This window comes from Manis javanica, chromosome 2, assembly GCF_040802235.1.
Source record: "Manis javanica isolate MJ-LG chromosome 2, MJ_LKY, whole genome shotgun sequence".
Taxonomy (NCBI): Eukaryota; Metazoa; Chordata; class Mammalia; order Pholidota; family Manidae; genus Manis; species Manis javanica.
This window is the reverse complement of record NC_133157.1, coordinates 141,796,798-141,812,918: the sequence shown is the minus strand read 5'-3', so window position 1 is coordinate 141,812,918 and position 16,121 is coordinate 141,796,798. Positions and strand designations below refer to the sequence as shown.

The window sequence follows — 16,121 nt, the reverse complement described above, 5'->3', positions numbered from 1 at the left end:
TGATTCCTAATTATGGAAAAAAATTTATTTGGGCAAGTATTATCATTAAGCTAATTAATTACACTTGTTGCACAAACGAGTTGATTTCCGCAAAGGTCATAGCAATGCATCTCACTCGCAGCAGATGAGTTGGGATTGTCCGAACCTCCTTCTCGGCATCCCCCCATAAGCCTCCTGGTGCCGTCTCTACACCTGCACCTCCACGCAGTCTCTGCTTTGCCTGTTCTCATTTCACATATGTTTTCAGTGGGGGTATCTCCACTTCCCTGATTTCCCGCCGCCTCCTCCTTCCTGTGGGACCTGCACATTCTCCTGATGCATCAGCCATTCCGTGAACCAAGGTGGACATTGATTACTCAGGCTGGAAACTTCAGAGCCATTAGGTTCAAGAAAAGAGCAACATTATCAGATTGATGCTTTAGAAAAGTCAGTTACCGTCGTTACCTGTGTGATACTACATAGTGCATGCCTATCATAAAAAGGCCTACGGAACTAGGCAATTCTAAAAGGCAATAAAGGGGGTCTTACACCTTAATTTTAAAAATTTCTTATTCTGTGTAGGGCACGTTTCAGTTCTCAAAACTGAACGTTGTAAGGGAGTAGAGAGGTTTATATAGTTGACTCAATTAATGCAGTATATAAAGTATGACATGTATTTCTATAAGCAGATACCACGTTACCTCCCAGACATATCACTCAATCTTGATAACGAACTGTACAAGTGCAATACCCCATTTTCCCATCATTGTCACTAGTTTGACCCCTTCCAGGAGATGTAAAGGTACAAAGATGAGTAATAATGGTTTTATTTTTCGAGCACATCCTGTTTTGCTTACTTGGTACTCCATAGGATGTACATGAACATGAATAAGAAATCGGGTGAACTTCTTGTCTTTTGCATTCCACTCTGGCATCATCACCTCTAGAAAGCCTCCCCATGCCTGCCTCTCCCAATCCCATGCTGCTCCTGTAGGGCCCTTCCTTGAAGTCCCCCTCATGTTCTCTTCATATTTCTTATGGACTGTGTATCACACTCTAATATAATGCATAGCTGGAGCAGTTTGTTAGATGCTGGGACTGTCATTTTTTGACTTACCACCTAGCTTTGAGCTTAGCCTACTTGGTATGTATTTGCAAAATGAACAAATGAAGGGCAAAGATGGAGATGTCTTGAATCTACGTCTGGCTCCTTATCCTTTGTTTCTTGGCATCCTTGTATTTCCTGCTTTGAGGGTTCCCAAGACTAGTCTCTCAAGGTTTACCTGTCAGTGCATGAAACACATTGATTTGGATGAGATGTCTCTTGGAAGTGCTTTCTGGCATCATGTGGTTAAAAAGGGACACTGTAATTCCATCTGTTCTCCTCCAAGACTTGCAGTGAAGACTTCCCAACCTGGTGTGTGTGCAGCGGGTTCTAAGGGATTCTAATAAAAAAGAGTACAGAACACCTGAGAGCAGGCTGGGTCCCAACGGAAAATCGAAAGTTGTCAATGGAAACTACAAATGAAAATGAAATGTAAATGTATCTTTTTATTTACCGAACTTGTTCCTACTCACCCTGTGTACATGGGAGAAGGAGATCGCAGGATAGAATAAAACTAGATTAAAAGAGAATGATTGTAGACTTGGTTATAACATATAAAATTCATGGTAATTGTTAAAAATCGAACTGCATTAACTTGCTGGCAGCCTTCATGATGTAAGATGATATTAAACTGCTTTGGAAGTAATTACTCCCCACAGTTTTTCTACTGATATTCTTTATTTTTATGTGATTGTTACGTATTTTCAAAAACCATCATATTTGATTGCCTTCTTCACTTTAAATATTTGAAATTGTGTTTTTACATATAAATACATCCAATCAAAATAAAATTACATTGTATGAAGTAATCTTCCAAATAAGTTCTCAGATGACAGGGCTCAGTGATTTCTTGAAGGATGGAAAACAGTTTCTTAATAAAAAACACCAAGGCACCTCTTTTGGGGATACAGGTTGAATTTTAACTGAGTAACTTGCATCAGCCACATCATATTATTAACACATATTAGGCAGTGGATTTTAATGCCAGCAGTGCTTTGCAGAAAAAGAAGGCTGTCTTTTCCTTGCCTTTCCTGAGAGATGAGAGCTTCCTCAGATGGGTAACCATCAACTATGCAACCAGGAGCTGTAACTAGCTGCAGAAGTAGGTGCTCAGGGCTGGATACATTGTCTTATATATGGAGGAGGGCAAAATTTCAGACTTCCATGTTTTCCTAAAATTGCCTCAGGCTCCATGTTACCTCTGGTTGGAGAACAAGTTCTGGAGTTGGATACACCTGGGTTTCATCACAGCTCTACCACCTAATATAGGGGCGTGATCTTAGTGAGCTAGTTAACTTCTGTAAGCTTCTGTTTCCTCAGGGTTGTATGCATTAAGTATGACAATGGACAGAAAGTACTTAGTATCCAGTGTTATTTTGTTGTTATTTTGATAGCCAATTTTTAGTGCATTAAAAAATATAGTGGAGCGAGTTTTCAGAATGCCTCATTTTTCCCATAATTAGATGTCATGTTCCACTCTGCATGTGTATGCAAAGCCTGGGAATTTGGTTGTTGTCCCAGCATAAACCAATGGAAAATACTCTGTTGTAGCTCATGGAGCTAGAACAAAACTGTGTGTTAGATTTGAATTCTGCCCAGTCATTTCTCTTTGCTTTACGTGGTTCCAGGCTGCATGAATTTCACACACATCTTAGTTAAATAAAATCAGTTGCCCAAACCACAATTCAAATTTCAGTTACCATAGTATATAACTAATTGGAGAAAAGTACAAACCTCATAGCTAGCTCCTCCCTCCTCAGATCACTCCATAAACAGCAGGCACTCATCATGTTCGGTGACCACTCATATCACTTCTTCCAAAGCCTCTCCGTGACAGGTCACCATACATCTGAATTCAGTTCACCCAACAATGGAAGAGCAAGAAGTTGGGTTGTCTCCTTGTTTCACAGTGATAACTCATGACAGTTTATAAAAATATATACTCAGAAAGGGAACTGAACAACCAGGATAGAAGGCAGCAGAGCAATGAAAAGTGATGGTGCAGGAAGTGAAATTCGAACTGAAGGTCTGTAGAAGTAGCTCACTGTGGGATTGTTGACGCTGCCATCATTAGAGAGACTCTAGATATGCAGACAGGAGCCGAGTGAAAGAGCTTAAATGAGGGAAGTGGTTGTAGGAAAAAGGATGACAATGTCCCAGAGCAAGTGATGCCATCAAAAACTTCACATTAAGGAATACTCAGAGATGTCAGAATTGAAAGCACAAAGGATTACATTTTGGAAGCTGATCCAAACTCAGGAATGTAACAGTTCACAAAGACATAGGTATGCTTTCCACATTCATGTTGCTGTAGGATGTGGTACAGAAGACAAGCATCATTGACCATTCAAACTACTCTTGATAAGTTTTTACAAAGAAATTAAAAATTCTCAGTGTGCTTGTGGTTGTCAATTACAGTGTTTTAAGTTATAGTTTGTTTCCCTATGCATTTAGAACTGACAATAAGAGAATTTTTAAGTTTGGACAAAAAATCTTTTAAAGGTCACAGAATCTTCATAATTTTTGCCATTGGTCATTAAGTACCTGTTGTGTTGTTTCAGCTTATATGGTTCATTTTACAGGCAGAATCTCGCAAAGCAAGAACCACCTGTAGTCAGAAACAGTCAAACCTGTTGCCATTTGGATTTTCAATTACTGAGAATTTATTTCACACACCTTCTTTAATATCGTCAGTATTTTCAAGAACTTTCCTAGCCTTTAAAGGCAATTCATGTAGTAACAGATGCCCTATTGATTGGAGAACTTCTCTGACTTTCTAATACTTACCACTTTTAATTTTCAAAATATCCAAAAACTGAATATTCAGAGACTCATACTTTTGTGGTACTTTTAGCGAAAAATTTTTGCACGATAAAAATTTTTTTGTTTTCACTATAAAAGAAGGCCTTGCTGATTTGCTCCATAAGGTAAACAGCCACTGCATATACATAACAAGTTTTAGTGATGGTTCTATAGTGATTGCTAGGTTTACCATTCATATTTGCAGTCTCTTGTGGGGTGAGAAATCTAGTCTTGTTTGCTAGTTTAAGTCAACACATGGTGGGGCTCACTGGGCATTTTGTTGTATGCATGCAGGATGTTTTGATTTTAAAACATCTAAAAGAATTTAAACTGTCTTGTATCATTCAACCTTATAACGAACACCTGTAATATAAAACCTCCAAATTGGTTGGTTTTGAAAGATGTTAGTGTACTGAATAATGATAAGAGCCTCTGGGTTATTTTTACTGCATCAGACCCTGTGCTATGGTCTGTGTAAGAGAAAGAAACCTTGACTACAGTTTTAGAGACTGTCCCCACTGTGCCACCAGCAGGCTCATAGCGATGTGCAGTTCCTTACAGGGCCTCACACTGAAACGTGCTTGGTCACATACAGGAAGGAAAAGCCTGCGTGGGGAATGGTCATACTTTCAAAGATGGGTTTAATCCTGGTCAGGGAGTGAAGCTGATTGTAACATAGCTGAGAGGAGTTCTGAGAGTGGGAAGGTTCACTTTCTGCATTGCCTCTTCTGACTTTTTACTAAAATGACCTCCTTAGCAGGTAGTGAGGAGACCAGTTAATTTTGTTCTTTTCGGGATCTGCCCTCTATGTATATGAATTTGCATCTGGTTTTTATGTACCTTATCATTTTCATCTGCTTATAGAGAAAAAGGTTTTTACTCTAAAATATTTTCTGCCTGGACCTGAGATGAGGCTGCCCAGGGGCTCAGGCTTCCTGGAAACTCCAAGCACTGACTGCCCCAGGCCGCCCTCCAGGCCCCAGCTCCTGCTCCCCTCCCCTCCTCCTGCTGCAGTGAGGCCCACCCTCCCCCTGGCTCAGATGCCCTTCTGCTGGGAGTGCCTGCCCCTTCTCCCACTTTGCCACTCTGCAAGTGGCTGTGAAAATGTTGAAGAATTCCTCTCCACTCTTCTGAAAACATGATTACTTCACCTGCCTTCCAGAACTAATTTATTCTTACCTCTTGTGTTTTGGGTGCCTATTAATGCAACAAAGGCACTTGACATGCATGGTCTCAGTCCACCCAGTGACCCTGTTCACCTACATTACAGACTTGAATAGGTGAGGAGACAACTACCTTGCTCAGGATATACCTTGTTTAATTTCATAAACAATAAAATTTGGAGAATGTGTTACATTTGAAAACAATTTATAGATTAGGTTTTCTTTCATCACAAAAGTGTCCAAGTAACCAGCATTTCTTAATAGTGGTATTTAGATCGAAACCCTTGTCTTCTTTGATAGCACAGCATGCATTGCATGATTACTGTCTTCTTAATTCCTTCTGATCTTCCCCACTCAACTGTAAAATCCTTGGTCTTACCTGCTTGCCACTCCACGGTCTTACCTGCTTGCCACTCCACCTCTGCCTTCAGCATCCAGCCCCATGCTTAGCTCACAGCCCTTGTTCCATAAATAAAGTTCGTTGGCAGACCAGAAGAGTTGCTGAATTGACATTTGAATAGATTCCCTAGCAGCTAGAGTAAGAATAGACACTAAAATCCAGTTTTACAAAATTAGCATACTATTTGCGGGGATATTTTTCTACTATACAAGTTTTGTCATGGTGAGAGTCTTTGTAAATAGAACTCTTAAAGACCCCAGGGCTAAATTTACTTACTGGTCTCAAACAAAGGCACAATAGCTTTTTCTATTAAGGACATTGAAAAATAATGATTTCGTTTTCTACACTCCCAATCCTGGGTAGCTCTTTCCTGGTTATTGGCCAGGCAGGATATGTGGGCAGTTTGGTGAGAAGGCTGGCTGGTGTCCAGAGAGGTTTATGCGCCTCCCCAGCTGTGTGCACCACTGCCACCGCTGAAGGACAGACAGAAAATGAGGTCGTCAATCCTGGACAGTGACAAGGTGCCTGGGACACTCACAGGGAGTCTAGAGGGCCACCAGGCATTCCCTCTGACAACAGAAACGCAGAGGCTGTGGAATTGCCAAAGTGGCCTTTTGAGCCACTGCAGACCAGCCTGCCCTGGGCTAAGTCACACCCCACAGCCCACCAGTCATTAATATGCCCTTCAGGGCAAGTAATTTATTATGGGAGTGAAACAGGCTTGGAGAAAAACAATCTGCTGTAATTTACTCGATTTTCTTAGTTGAAAGCTATAGTGAGTGGCTCAGAGATGGGGCCATATTGAAAATTTGGAACATTGTGCCTTTGTTTACTCTAATGCTGCTTCTCTTCCATTACTCTAAACCAGACAGTGTAGAGGAATAGAATTCCCTGAGACATTAAGATATGGGGCCCCATGGGTCTGAAGCTTCCATCCAAAAGAATTACCTGTGATTTGGGACTGTCAGGAATTAAACTTGATATCTACCTAATATCCATTTTCTATATTTGACTATTTAGAATTATTTAAGAAACTCTTTGAGGCAGATGATTACCATTCTCATTTGTTTCAAGGAGGAATGTACTTATTAGCCTAATTTGCCCCAAACCAGAAAGTACTACGAAATGCTATGATTAGAAATGGGAAAGAGAAATCTGTTTATTTATTAATGAAATTTACTTATGACATCATTATGCATTTTAATTTGTAGAGGGGAAAAAGGAACTGGTTGACACAATTAAAATTTAAATTTTTTCTTTAGAGAATCAATGACTCATAAAGTGGCTCAAGATGATCAGAGTTAGACATGTTATAGATTTTTATGTATAATGAAAATTTAATTTAGTTTTAAATAAAAATAACAGTATTTCAAGTACATTTAACCTAGTAGCATTATTTTTCTTACCATTTCCTTCTTTACCATAAATCAGAGCCCCTGGCCAAAGATTTTTTTTATTCTGGAAAAATTATTTCATATCTTGGTTTGGGCTGTATTATTGGTCAAATATTATACTTCCTTTTTTTTCAAGTGTAGACCAACAGGGGGTAGAAAACCAGATTAAAACAACCTTGGGATTTTTGTGGGGTTTTTTTCTGTTTTTGAGAAAATTTCCATAGAAAGTCAATTATATATTAGGCTTTTGAATGTGCAACTGGAACAATACTGTAAAATTGTGCCAAATACTTTATGGAGAAGGTGAAACATGGTGGTGATTATTCCTCAGATAAAATGTTAGTCTTTAAATAAGCTATAAAAGATTCTATAGAATAATAGATTCCACATTATATATGCCACATATAAAATCTTCTGTTATTTTGGAGCTTCAGTTTTCCAAAGATAGCATTATTTCTAATTCTGTATAACTGGTTGGATTGGATATTGTTACTTAATTATAGAAATTCATAAATTTTATGTTAGGAAACATACTGAAATTTTAAATAGTGTTACTTTATCTTTATAAAATAATTTTATGTTTTGTGTATGTATTTACAATTCTGTGTATCTCTTTTTGCAAACATAAAGCAACACTCTAAATACACAGGTTCATTTTGTACCAGACCAGCCCTTATAAGTTTAAGAAATAAGTGTGTGCTCAGCAAATGACTCTCTCAATATAATGACGTGAAAATATGCTCACTCCAAACTGTCCATTCAGTCCCTTACTGGCTTATATTTAATGTGAATTTTAAAAATTGTGTTACCTGGTTTTTGAACGTTGGAGATTAGAAGCAGAAATTGTGAAGGGGGTGGAGACTCCTGGAGCACAAGAATAATGACAAGATAGTTAATAACAGCCTGGTTCCATGTGGAACACCAGAAATCTAAAAAAGTAGACATCTACAGACATTGTTTATGTGTGCTGCAGGCATGTAATAACCATGAATTATCAAGCTCAGATATGCATATGTAAACTACTTTTACAAGATTCCATCACAAAATCTTATTTAAACAAATTATTTTAATCCTTAAATAAGGATGAGTAAGTTAGTGAAAGGACATAAGCTTCTACTTTGTATGCCTCTCCAAGTGTGCATAAGGCCCTCATCCTCTGACAGTAGGAAGTAATTGAGGGATTAATGCTGTATTTTCTCAGCCAGTCACTGAGCGTCAAGTCCCTGCCTGGCATTGTGCGAGGCACTTTCGGTGTCTTATGTAGCTGAGATGAGTGAAACAAATTCCCCCATGGAAATCTGTGGTTAAAGCATAAGGCAATTGGTAAAAGGTATAATTTCATTTGGGGTTATTTTTAGTATGATTTAAAATTATATCCATATTAAAAATTTTTAATTGGTATCTTCACATTGACAGCCCGGTTAATAATTTTTGCAAGTAAATTCTAACTCATTTTTGCTTAGAAATTCATGAATAAACATCACCATGTATAAAGTTAGACTTCCAAAGTCTGAGTATCAAAATCTGTACGTTGAGCTTTTGTCTGTAGCATTGGTAACAACACCTAGTCATCCTCAACCTCACCTGGTTGTGGTTTCACCTTTGCACAGATCAGGGTCCCAGCAGGCCTGGTAGGTTCGTGGCCCCTCCTCATAAGTGACACAACTCTGGCCTGACCCTGCCTCATTCCAGATGAGTGCTGATTCCAGTTAAACCTGGAAACCATTTCTAGCAATGTGTTCTCAAGAACATTCCCATAGGAAATATCTGGCTTTATGGTTTTAAGGGATCTTTTAAAGTTTCCTGCTAAAAAAAGAAACAGATCTCTGACTGGGGGTGTATCATGAGTAAAGAAGGGTCCTCTGAGTTTGGACCCTGGTTCTTCAACAGCATTTCATAGGTACCCACATCTGCAATTACTTTGGATTCATGTCTTGGCTAAAATTTAGTAGACAAAGATAAATGTTAGAGAATGTAAGTGATGTCTCCATCATTTTTTAAAAGGCTCATGTTCACAAGCCACTGGTCCCTTTATTTGGGTGTTCTATGTTTTAAAGTAACTTACATCCTGCCCTGCCATTAATGTCATCTGCAAATTTAGTAAGTTTGCTCTAGCCTGCCCACTGGGTCTTTAATGAGCACATCCTGTCCCTTAAGAAGGGAAAAACTCACTAATAACTCACAGGCTAATATTTGTATGGGGAGACACTATTTTCCCACACTACTGCTACGATGTGAAATAAATTCAAAAGTCCTCGTAGATCCTGACTTGTCCCTTTTCCATGACAAGGGGTTATGTATAACACCCATAAAGAGATATTGGCATTCTCTGCAAGTGTGTTCTTCCACGGGCCCTGTGGCCTCCATCATCACAGCCAGCAACACACTGGCCTAAGGGCTTTATGTTGCTGATAATGAGGCTCCAAGTTCAAGTCTCTTGAACTGCAGGCATAGGGCATGTGACTTAAGCTCTGGACTCAAACTCCAAAAGGTAATCCTTCTTAGCTGGGGAGGTTTTAGAGGCATTTTTAGAGGCGTTTGCTGGCCCTGAGGTGAAAGACAGACCCACTAGGGGAGGTAGCCAGTGTTCAGTTAATGAGGGTTAACTCTCAGTAAGGCATAACAGCCAGGTGCTGTTCTACATGTTTTGCATGTGCTGATATATTTAATCCTGATTTAGTGATCCTTGGAGATGGATGGTATTTTATGTCTTTTTATGGACAAGAAGAGAGAGACACAGAACTGCAGCATCTTGCTGAAGGATGTTTACTTGTCAAGAGGTGTCTCTCCTGACTTGGTGCCATGCTGTCCTATGACCAGAGGGAGCATGAAGACGGCTTTCTTGGGTAGCTGAGTGCTCTGAGGTTCCCTTTTCTTCAGTGGAAAGTTTGTTGCTGTTTAATTTGTAGTTGGGTTGCTGTAAATTCTGGGAAAATCCACCTTCCTCAGAATCTGTGACTCATCTTGACTAAAGCTATTTTTGAAAAGATTCCATCGCTTGCCTACTTGTGCTTACCCCACACTGCTCCCCCGCCCCCAGCGCCCCCTTGCCAGCCAGTTTCTAAAAGCTACTTTCCCTGGCTCATTTTCCACTTTCTTTAGAACTATGAAAAGGAATTCCCCTTGCATGTACTTGGTGTAACTATAGAATGCTGTTAATACAGTGTCTTTACCAGACAGTAAATTCTACACACACACACACACACACACACACACACACACACTCTTAAGGCTGAGCTACGGTCCTGTGGGAGTCTGTTGGAGTCTCTTGGGATTTTTCACCTGCCTCCGACTCTTACCTTACAGATGTCACTACTGGGCACAGATTGCTGATAATCCAGTGTGCTTTATGCAGATGGAGAAATGCATTATGCTGAGTACAATTTAGAAAGGGGAAAAACCTTTTATTCTTGATAAAAAGTAACATTAGCAGAAGCAGAATAACCTAGTGAGTTCCAAGAGAGTAAGTTACATAGTGAATAACAAGTGAATAAGGCTCATTCACTTACTCAGTGGCTTTCTGTAGACTCTCATGTGCCAGGACTCTCTGGGTTATGCAGACACACAGAACAAAGCAGACCAAGACTTCTCCAGTGGGACTTAAACCAGCACAGGAGACAGGCGGTAAATAAATACATCTGGAATTGTCCCGTGGGCTCCACCTTAACATATATCCCAAAAATGGCTGGTTCTCACCACCCCACTACTGCCACCAAGGTCCAACCCCCTAGGATCATTGCGGTAGCCTGCCTTGCTCTCACTTGCATTCTGCCCTCATAGCCTGTTCTCAGCAGAGCATCCGAGAGCCCCCAACTCAGGAGTCCAAGCCTCACTCCTGGGCACAGCATGCACCTCACAGTGTCCAATCTATGTGCAGATGGTCATGGTCCATATTGTGGCCACAGTGCCCACATGATCATGCCTGTGAGCTTGCCCACCACCTTCCCCCATGCCCATCACACATCTGCCCCAGGTGTCTGCTCCTGTCTTACCCCATCATCACTGGGATCACCCCCTCATCCCCTTTAAAACTTTGCTGAGATGTCCCCTTTTCAGTGAAGGCCTCCCTACCTTTCCCAAAGGTAGGAAGAGCTGACCTAGCTATGGCATGTGCATGTATTCCTACCATGACATTCAGACCGGCTATGTTCTTTAATACTTGCAACAGCTCTGTGGTGCATAAATTGAAGAAAGTAGCCTGTTCTGAAGGTCTTAGGAACCCTCTATCCCACAGACACTGAAGTTGGTATGCGTCATGATAATAAACCCAGGGATTATGAATGAATGAACGTTTATCCTCTTAGGAAGAGATAAGGAAAAGACAAATAGACTACCTTAGTTGTTCTAGTCCAGGATGTATTCCATTTCAGGCCTGTAATCTTGCATTCCAGAGGCTGAGGATATAACAGACTGTAGAGCATCAGGAGTGGTTTGTTAACCCAAAACCATTTCAAGCTGCTTCTTCATGCAATGCACACAGTAGTTGGAGGCTGCCTTTAAGATCCTAAGCCTAGAAGTTCCCTCAAGACCTAAAGAAAAGCAAGTGAGAAGCCAGAATGAGCATGTCTCAGGATCCCAAGGTAAAGCAAAGAGCCTTTTTTGTGGCAGGTTTATTTTATAGCATTTTTGTACAGCTCTGTCCAGAATCCCTTAAGCAGGAAGAGAAAAAAATAATCAATAGTAGGTAAACCAATTAGGGAACCTAAGTTAAGTAGTTTCTCTGAGTCTGATAAAGCCAAGAAGGCAAGCCATGTGGCATGAGGAAAGTTGCTGTGATTCTGTGTCGTGCCCCCTGGGTGGCGGCTGGACACAGATACAGGGGAAAAGGGTAGTTTGTTCGAGTTGGCTCCCCAGTGGCACAATCCATGAATGAACAGTCAGGACGAGAGCCAGAGAAAACTTAGGGGAAAGTTACAGAGGCCTCATTTTAATGTATAAGCACAGAGCCACAAATTTCGGGGAGTCCTTAGCCTCTAGACTCAGTTTCTTCACTGACCAGACGGTGATAATAAGAGGCGTCTAGTATGGAGCCAGATTGCCTCATTCACACTCCAGCTCCACTTCTTTCTAGCCAAGGTAGAACAAGCATCTTCTTGGATAAATTATTGTGTGTCATAACATCTCAGGGCCTCTGTTTCTTTATTTGTAAAATGAGGGATAGTAATAGCCCCTACCTGATAAGAATCCTTATAGGAGTTAAGATGTGAATATTCCTAAAGCACTGAGAACAGTCTGACACACAGTCTAAGTTACTTCTAGAATCATTTCTATTATAAAGTATGGGCCTAATGAATATGTATATTAATAAACGTAGTCTGTCTTTACAACCAAAAAGTATGTCTGCAATTTCCTTAATCTGCATTAAACTTAGTAAAGACTTAGGTCCCCTGTTCCACTAGAAAACATGAGAATAAATACAGAGAACATTTCAAAAAATTTAAATCAGAAAGTATTGAGCTTTATAAACTCTTAACACAACACTATGAAATCTTTTGGCCTCCAAAAAAGTGATCAGCAGAAACATGCTAGAGTAAAATCCTTAGATATATGCAAGAGAGAGGTCCTGTGTGCACACATGTCATTAACTTTGTCTGTAAAATGTTTAGCCTATTATCATCAATCTCTTTATTAATGATAATGCCACTTCCATAATCCCAGGGGACTTAATTCATTCCTTGCTGTTTCTTTTTCTTCCTTTCTCTACCAACCTGTTTCTGTGACGTCATTTTCCATACAGTTGACGAATGAGTACATCCTGTCCTGGAAATGCTGATCCCAGCTGGTCAGGGCAGTGCTGGGTGAGAGAACCGAGTCTCAAGAGCCAGAAAGCTGTGGAGACTTACCAGAAAAGGGAAACTAGCCCCTACATCCCAGGGCATGCAGATTTCAGATAATTCCCAGCTTGAAACAGGCTGTCATTGTTTTGAAGCATCTGGGGGGACCAAATATCAGGTCGGGGTGCTGTATCAGAAGATTGGTGGTGGGAAGTGTTGCTAGGTAGCTAGCTTGCGTGGATGGTTACTTGTAGCCCTGTAGGAGAAGCCAGGCTGCTTCCATAGAGACTGCATTAGGAGGATGGTTTTACTCAACACATATTTTCTTTCCTTTTTTATTTTGACAATTATTTAAGATCTTTATTAACAGATGCTTCCCATTTTTTGACTTTGTTGAAAAAATCACATTGTAAACTTTTATTAAAAATTAAAAATGAGGGTCTTAAAAATCTCAACTTGACCAGATATGAAAACATTTAAAAACCTTTAAAGGTGTGTTGAGAAAAAAAGGTCTATTTTTGAAAACCCCATTTGTTATTACCCAAAAGAGACATCTTTAGGTAAAAATAATAAAAACCCGATGCTGCATAGATATTGCAGATAGTTCTGGCTGTCCGGTCAATGGGCAAAAAAAAAACAAGCTCCAATCTTTTGTTCATTTCTTATTGCAGGAATTTCATATGCATTTCTTCTTGTTGGATGACTAAACCGGATGATGGAAGGGGTGGTAAGTTAGCATTTCCTCAGGCCGGCTGCTCGGCGTCCGAGCGAATGAAATCTCAGCTGGTGGATCGGCTGCTTTTGTCTCCTTGCCGTCTGGTGGCTTAGGGTTTTCTGGGTGCCTGCGGCAGTAATTGAAGCTGCAGAGGCATGGACGTTGAGGCACCTGCTGACCTCGGGTCTCCTCTCCTTGACTTTCCTCATCCTCTTCATTGCAGTCCTCTCTAGGCCAGCGTTGGCGAGGGGAACCCCGGTGGAATCGTTGCCTGTAACCTCCCACCCCGCCCCTCCCCCGGCCCATACATATTCTGTCTCACTGGCCTACCTTGCTCTCCCGTCCCGTGGTCGTCAGCCTCCTGCACCACCTCTCCCTGCACAGGAGGGCTGGGATACTGTGGTCCACGCCTATAGCGTCTCCGTGTGTAGTAGGGGGGCCTGCCGAGGGGCGCACTGTGGGGCCCGACCTTCAGGAGCACCCCCATCCCTCACGCTTCCCCCACTCGCACTATTCTGGTAATTCTGCAGGGGACTGCTTGCAGACCTGCCCACGTGGATAGCGTCTTTAATGGTTATTAGGGTTCTGCCGCGCATTTACGCCTTGCGCTGGAACTCCACCCGGCCGGGAACACGTGCTGCCTCCACACCCTTTTCTCCTTCCCAGCATCAGACTCTGCAGGCTCTCCATCCCTGACACTGCGAAGGGACTTCCTGGGGTTATTCTTTATGGCAGTCGGTGTACAAACACATCTTCCATCGTGTCTTTCGTGTTAATGAAACCACATCTGTTTCTTACATTGAGCCATTTTACTGTTCCTCAAAACTTTGTTGCGGTGACCTCCTTGTCCCCAACGTGAGGCACCGCCAAAGTGAGGTCGTCAGGGCCACTGCTGCCTGCGGCTTGGTGTTAGCAGTGCCGGGCGAGGGAGACAGCTGCCGGGTCTCCACCTCGCGGCACAAGGCTGGCAGTGATGGTTCGGGGGCAACAGCGGCAGGTGTGGCCCCTGCCTTGGGGTGATGGTTACCAGGCCACTGCAGTGGGGCTGCTCCGGGCTCCCTGGTCCACTCTCCGCTCCCGCTACCGATCAAACTGCACACTCACATTTTAAGTTGCAAACAGCAGGCTCTGTGGCAGCTTCAGTTGTGAACATATTCCAGGCCACTTAGATTAGAAACTACCAAAAATTCCCTTTTGGACCTTTAGAGTGTGGTTCAAAAAAGTCCCTCTTTGTTACAGATAGAACTTAAGGTATTGGTTTGGTGCAGCCTGGGGAAAACTGTTTCCCTTTGCTGCTCTAAAACAAATAATAATAAGGATAAAATTTTTGAATCCACTCAACCATATTGATCCTCTGGTTTTATGATCTCAATTTTAGATTCTCATTTTAACATTGCCTACAGACATTATTCCTACAAATTAATCATTCAGCATTAATATTATTCATGGTTTTTCTGAACAAGGGTGATAACATCCTCTAGTAACCAAGAAACTCGGATAAAGCACCCATCCATGGGCCGGCTCTCTCAGGATGGCTGGACTGAAATCCAGGATGGAGTGAATAAAAATCAGTAACATCACTGAAGAAAAGTTAGTGTGCATGCTCTCTCTTCTCTTACATTTATTTTCTCTTAGTTTGAGTTTTGAGGAAATAATGATACATAAATTTCTAATTGATAGAAGATCAAACCCTCCAAATAACTTGCTGCTCATTGGCAAAGTTTTGAGAAATTGGTTGAAATACACTCTACTTTTCTTGTGGGTCCTTGTAGTCTTCTTGCAATTGCAGTAGAATGTCTATGGACAGCTCCAGTAGCTTTTGTTTCTCCTGCTGACCTGTTTGCAGACATTCTGCAGGACTGTGCTTCTTCTCTAGCTGACCGTGAAAGGACTGTGTGATGGCTGTGACAGCACAGCCCTTTGGTGATTATGGTGCCTGGCATTGTGCTAAGTGCTTTGTATATGTTACCTCCTTTTAAGTCCATAGCCATCTGATAAGGTGGGTTATAAACATCATTTTTATTTCCTTATTGCAAAGAAAGCCAAGACTCAGGTGTGGATAAATAACCTGCTTCAGGAACATACAGCCAGCAAGCAATGGAGCCCAGGGTTAAGCCAAGGTCCATCCCTTCAGTCAATATTTCTACCATCACTGATCAAGTGAGCAAAGCATCCTGCCTCCAAGACTTGTGTCCCTGACTCAGTGACTTCAAGGGCACTTTTCTCAGTGGCAAGTTTAGGCAGAAAAAGCAGCATGGCAATTGTGTGGTGAGTGATGGCAGTCCAGGTGCTGTGTGGCTGCCGGTCTGAGGAAGTGACAGCTGAGCAGAGGTGGAACAAGGTAAACAGAGGGTCACTGATCTCCTCTGTCCATATGCATGCACAGCTGAAATTGTCCCACTGCTACAACAGCATACTAGAGGCCTCAATTTATTCTGATGTGGGACCAAGTTGTCTGGGTGAGTTCATTAAACTGAGAAAGGTTACTTGGATTTCAGTCAATATTAAGGTTCCAGAGTCCAAACATCCATCTGAGAATATTCCATATATAAAGCTTTCAATGTAAAACATTTCATCTGTACTGTATGTAGTAACATTTTAAGTCTTTGTGATTAGTTTAAGTAAATTTTGTTATGAACATCATGCAGCTACACATTTCATGTAGTTAGTGCACTACAATCGTACCACCTTTCTTCGAGGAAACTGCCCTGTTTCCTAGAGTTTAATGGTCTCCTTTTGTCTTCTGCTTCATTTTCTAATACACCTTGTCAGTTTTTCCCCCCAAATGT

At 41.4% G+C, this 16,121-nt stretch overlaps 1 protein-coding gene and 1 pseudogene across 15 annotated transcripts in view; one reads left to right on the top strand and one right to left on the bottom strand.

The window, feature by feature from the left end:
* FAM110B (family with sequence similarity 110 member B) overlaps positions 1 to 16,121 on the top strand; it is a 153,310-nt gene that overhangs the window by 113,465 nt on the left and 23,724 nt on the right. For 3 of the 15 annotated variants that reach the window (XM_073229528.1, XM_073229527.1, XM_073229531.1), the window contains 2 exons: positions 11,235 to 11,423; positions 13,289 to 13,344. The exons of 9 other annotated variants lie outside the window; for them this stretch is intronic. The gene's annotated coding sequence lies outside the window, so the exon portion shown is untranslated. The remainder of the gene's footprint in view (positions 1 to 11,234; positions 11,424 to 13,288; positions 13,345 to 16,121) is intronic. 3 more of the 15 variants (XM_073229526.1, XM_073229525.1, XM_073229529.1) reach the window with 1 other exon arrangement.
* On the bottom strand, positions 13,321 to 15,317 carry LOC108394293 (Y-box-binding protein 1 pseudogene; annotated as a pseudogene).